Genomic DNA, 6,000 nt, shown 5'->3' on the forward strand with positions numbered 1-6,000 from the left:
GCATGACATCTGCGTCGGTAGCGTCAGTTATGATGTCTTGGTACCTATATAGGCGCCACCCAGGCGCCTGGACGTAAATTATTTCCTTTCTGCGCCAGTTAAGCACCAAGAGCTACCCCTCTGTTGCTTTTTGACAGTTTTTTCGTCGAATTCAAATGTTTTCCTTCGTCTGCGAGGATGTCTTTGAGGAAGACAGAATTCAAGCCATGCTGTGTCTGTCACCGCATATTGTCTGTTACCGACCCCCACCTCGTCTTCCTCTGGTGTCTCGAGTGGAACCATAATTTGAAGCTGTGCTCGGACTGTCGGGCTATGGCTCTAAAGGCCTTGCACAAGCAGGCTGTGAAGTTCCTTGCGGCCTGACAGTTGACACCATCCAGCAAGACTCTACGGAGATCCCAGGGGGGAGGGCAAGGGGGTGAGGCACAAAAAGAAGTAAAAGCAGACTTCCTCTTCACCTTGGCTGTCATCTGTTGACGAAAGAGATAAGGAGCACCGACGCTCTAGGCACGGTAATGCTGCGCCAGGTTCTACTTCGCGCCTCCCTACCTTTCTGGAAGCCGGATGGACCCCCGCTCAAATAAGATAATTGTACGAGGCTATGTGCTGTGTATTTGAGCGGGCCGATTCCACTGGAGAGCCCTCTGGCCCCGCAGAGTCGTAAGGGGGCCCCATTGGGTTCGACGCCATTGGCTCCGGCCACGGCAACGGTGAGGCCTCGTGGAGATCCCTGATCCAGGTTGACGCCGGTCGTGCCATTGCAACCTCCTCTGGCGTCAGACCTGTAGTCTTTGCTGCCCGTGCCCACCGGCAGCACTAGCCCCATCCTTATCCCCAACCAGTCAGAACGACGTCGCTCAATGCTGATTGAACCCTGGGGTTCTGTGTTGTTGCCTGAGCACTTTGAGGATGTGTTAGGCTCAGGGGAGCAATGGGAGGGGTCTATGGACACTTTGGCACACCAGGATGACTACAGGGCAGTTGGACTGGTATGGGGAACCTGGGGAAGCCAGTGGACTGGCCACTTCTCCAGATACTGGCATGCTCTGTCCGCCAACTTTGTCTATGGAGGAGGGGGCATCCTCTGCCATGGTGGTTAAAAGGGCTGCTGAGGTCCTCGGACTAGAGCTTGCCTCCGTTCAGGTCAGGCCTAATATCCTGACTGAAGTGCTTCAACCTAGGGCTTCCACCTCCGAACCCCTTTTATCCTTTAATGAGGCAATTACAGATGTCCTTCTAGGCACGTGTTCCAAGCCTAGCACAGGGGCCCCTGTGAATAGCACAATTGCATGCAGCTATCACCCAGCGCCGAGCAACCCAAAGTTCCTTAGCCAACACCCCACCCCTGAAAGTTTGGTGATGCAAGATGTTTACTTCCTCCAGCCTGGCATTGCGGTCGGTGAATATTGCATGCTTATTGGGCTGTTTCTCCCATTCCTTTTGGGAGATGGTTGCACAAGTCCCGGAGGAGGCCCGGGCTGTGCTCTCCCAAGCAGTTACGGGAGAGATGCAGCACAATGTACCATACGGCGTGGCCTTGATACTACTGAATCGCTGGGCAGATCATATTCCAGGACAGTGGCCTGGAGGTGCCACATCTGGCTTAAGACAACTGGATTCTCAGGCGATGTCCAGGCCAATTTGATGGACATGTCCTTTGATGGAACCAGTCTTTTTGGGAAAAAGGCAGATTCAGACCTAGTGAGGTTCAAGGACTCTCGAGCTGTGGCCAGATCCTTGGGCCTCTGTACTACTCCTTTGGCCAGTTTTCCTTTCAACCCTTTTGTGGCAACAGAAGGGGTTTCCAGCCGTGTCAGCCTTATCCCTGCCACCGTCCTGTGCAAACTTCCCAAGCCGTGCAGGGACGTGGACTGAGTTCATTCAAGTCAGAAGTCGTCGGCCACTCTGCCCTCAGCAGCCGTAGCCTCCAAGCACTCCCAGTCTGAATCTGCAAGACAGCACCACTCCAGTTGGCAAGAGAATCCATAATCTCCTCCGCTAGAGGTCCATAACACTGGACAAGTGGATCTTGCAGATCCTTCAGGAGGGCTATTCTCTGCCTTTCCATTCTTTTCCTCCTCCCATTCGGCCAAATCAGGAACGGCTGACGGAGGATCATCTGAAATTGCTCCAGGAGGAAGTTTCAGCTCCCTTGGCAAAGCAAGCTTTAGGAAGGGTCCCAGTTTCAAAAGTAGTCAGTGGCTGTTACTCCAGCTACTTTCTGATTCCGAAGAAGAACAAAGGTTGGGGCCCATTTTACATATTCGGACCGCCAATGTCTTCCTCAAGGAGAAGTTCAAAATGCTCACTCAAGCTCCGTTCTTGTCTGCCCTAAAACAAGAAGACTGGATGGTAGCGTTGCAGGATGCTTATTTTCACATTCCCATCCTGTCAGGCCACAGGCGTTACCTGCCGTTCAATGTAAGCCGTGAGCACTTTGTTTACTGTGCATTCCCTTCGGCCTTTGCAAAAACAGTTGATGGACAGAATGCAGAACAATGTCATACATTCACCCCAGTACAGTGATCTGGGCTTAAATCCATCATTCTTTTGCTCACCATGCCACCCCAGTTATGAGCTGGCTATATGCAAATCAGTCTTGACCCTGTGCCTCATGGGAACAGTCCAGCCTGAACTGCCAAGCCAGGTCCTCCCTGGACTGGAAACAAGGATCCTAGGACCAGTATCGGGGTTTCACCCCTCTTCAGCCAGGATAGCTTGATTCTAGTGGCATGGAGAGCACGGGACCCACGTCTGGGCATACCCTGTCCCACTCTGGGTGACAAATGCAAAAACAGTTGATGGACAGAATGCAGCACAATGTCATACATTCACCCCAGTACAGTGATCTGGGCCTAAATCCATCGTTTTTTTGCTCACCATACCATTCCAGTTTGAGTCCCGTGCTCTCCATGCCTCTGGAATCAAGCTATCCTTTCTGAACAGGGGTGAAACCCCGAAACCGGTCCTAGGATGCTTGGTTCCAGTCCAGGGAGGACCTGGCTTAGCAGTTTGGGCTGGACTGTTCCCATGAGGCACAGGGTCAAGACTGATTTGCATATGGCTGGGTTCAAACTGGAATGGCATGGTGAGCAAAATAACGATGGATTTAGGCCCAGATCTCTGTACTGGGGTGAATGTATGACATTGTTCTACATTTTGTCCATCAACTGTTGTTTTTGCATTTGTCTCCCCTTCGGCCTTACCAGTTTCCCTTGGGTGTTCACCAAGGTGGTGGCGGTGCTCGCAGCTCATCTATGCAGTTTAGGGGTGTCAGTCTTCCCCTACCGCGACGACTGGCTGAAGACATCCTCGCCCCAGGCTGTCGTCTCCCACCTACGGACTACGGCGACCTCCTGCATTCGCTGGGGTTCTTTATAAACCAGTCAAAGTCACACCTGACTCCTTCTCAGATGCTCCCTTTCATTAGAGATGTTCTGGACACAGGTAGTTCAAGACTATCCTCCCGAGCAGCGAGTCCAGGATATTCAGGTTAAGATTCCAATGGTTCAGCCTTTATCCTGGATTTCGTTGAGACTGACTTTGAGGCTGTTGGGCCTCCTGCATCCTGTTGGTAAAGCATGCCAGGTGGCGTATGCGGGCTCTTCAGTGGGACCTGAAGTTCAAGTGGGCACAGCATCGAGGAAATCTCACCAACATGGTCCAGACCTCTGAAGGAACTTCAATAGATCTGCAGTTGTGGTTGACAAACCGCAGTTGGGTAAACGGCAGACCCCTCTCCCTTTCCCAACCAGTGCTTTGTCGTGACAGATGCGTCACTTATGGAATTGGGCAGCCATCTAGGAGAGGTGGAGATCAGGGAGACACTGGTCTCCTGCGGAGTTGGGCTCTACATAACTTTGTTGGATCTTCAAGTGATTCTATTAGGATTGAAAGCTTTTCTTCCCTCTGTCAAGGGGAAGTCAGGGCAGGTGTTCACAGACAACACCACCACCATGTGGTACTGCAACAAGCAGAGCGGGGTGGGGTTGTGCACCCTTTTTCGAGAGGCCCTGTGTCTCTGGACATTTCTGGAACAGGAGGGCATAACCCAGTGGTTCAACACATGGCAGGTTCTCTGAACGCCCGGGCAGACTAACTGGCGTTTCCAGTCGGCGATGTTGGAAGGTTTAATTAGTGGGGATATCCTTGGTTAGATTTGTTCGCCTCCAAAGAGAACTTGCAGTGTCTGTAATACTGCGTTCTGGACTTTCCAAGGCAGCTATCGATTGGGGACTCCTTTCGTCGCGAGTGGAGCCCAGGCCTGTTGTACGCCTTTACAGCCATACCATCCTGCACAGGGTTCTGAAGATCAGGAGCGACCAGGCCCAAGTCATCCTTATGGCTCCGTACTGGGCAAGGGGGATCTGTGGTCCCGGGCTTCTGAAGATGAGCCTCAACCCTCTGATCAGGCTGGGGGGGGGGGGGATCTGCTGGTGCAGCACCAGGGGAGGGTCCTTCACCAGAACCTGTCAACTTTCTGCCTCCATGCGTTGAGATTGAGAGGCGTCCGTTGATGGATCTTTAGTTGTATTCTTGCTTCAAGTGGCAACCAATTTAGGGATTTAAGGGATGGGGATATGTGAGCATTTCTCTTTGTACCTGTAATCAATCTAGCAGCAGCATTCAGGGAAGCCCTTAGTGGGGCCAAGGTATTCTTGGGGAGGCCACAGAGGGTAGCACTGCCATAGTCTAACCTCGGCAAAGCAAGCGCTTGAACCACCTGCTTGAAGTCATCTTGTGGGAGGAATGGTTTTAGATTCCCAAGTATCCTCATCTGATGGTTGTCACCCTTGCAATCCTTACTAATATGATTCTTCATGTTCAGGTGCATGTCCAGGGTGATTCCAAGAGATTTGGCTTATTCAATAATGTGAGGAGAGCAGTTGAAGGCTGTGAGGAAGTTCATCCAGCGGTCTTTCTTGGTGTGATTAGGTGGAGATATGAGGAGGAATTCCGTTTGGAGGTGATTCTCCGTTAGCTAATTTTGAGTATTCGTCATGGTGGAATTGAGTGCAGTGAAATCTTCAGAAGAGGTGATTTTCAGGTAAAGTTGTGTGTCATCCGCATACATGTGAAAAAGACTGTTTGAGGAATTTAGTGCATTTGCTAATGGTTCCATGAATATGTTAGAGTATAGGAGCTAAGGCAGGCCCTTGTGGGACCCCCATGAAAACTATAGATGCCTGGGATAAGGAATGATTCACCTTGACTCTTTGGGATCTGTCGTGCAGGAAGGACAAGAACCATTGCAAAATCAGACCGGAAAGGCCCATTCTGTGCTCAAGAATGCATAAGAGGATGTTGTGATTAACAGTGTCAAATGCAGAAGAAAGGTCTAGGAGGATTAAGAGGCAGGATTCGTTTTGGTCTAGCATTTTTAAAATGTCATCCATAATGTGAGTGAGTGCAGATTCCGTGCTGTGACCACTCTGAAAACCAGATTGATGTTGATCCAGGAGTTGGAAATTCTCTAAGTGAGCGTATGGTTGAGATGTGTACGCATTTTTCTAGGAGCTTAGCCAAAGTGGGGATGTTGGAGATAGGGCGGAAATTGTTGAGATCAGTTCTATCTGCATTAGTTTTTTTTAGAATTGGTGTAACCTGAGCTGCTTTTAGGCATTCGGGTATCGTGCCTTGTGATAAAGAAGCGTTGATAATCCTAGTCCACAGGGGGATGAAGGCATCCTTAATTTCTTTGAATACCTTCAGTAGCAGCTGATCGCTGAAGTTATTAGAAGGGTTGATACTCTGGAGGGTTTTGTAGATGTCCCTTTCGCTGAGGGAAGTATAAGCACCCCATGAGGCATTGTTCTTGGTGCTAAGATTGAGTGGTTCGATCCTCTCGGAGAGAGCCAGAGGAGACGTAGTCTCGTCGGCTGACATAAGGGCCTTCTTTGTTTCAAGGTCAGAACTGATGAGATTTGTTTTCTTCTTAAAGAAAGCAACCAGTTTGTCGCATGAAGGTAAGGCCTCTCCAGGGCACGGGTGGTTGGGTGC

The sequence above is a fragment of the Triturus cristatus genome, chromosome 3_1 (genome assembly GCF_964204655.1).
Source record: "Triturus cristatus chromosome 3_1, aTriCri1.1, whole genome shotgun sequence".
Lineage (NCBI taxonomy): Eukaryota > Metazoa > Chordata > Amphibia > Caudata > Salamandridae > Triturus > Triturus cristatus.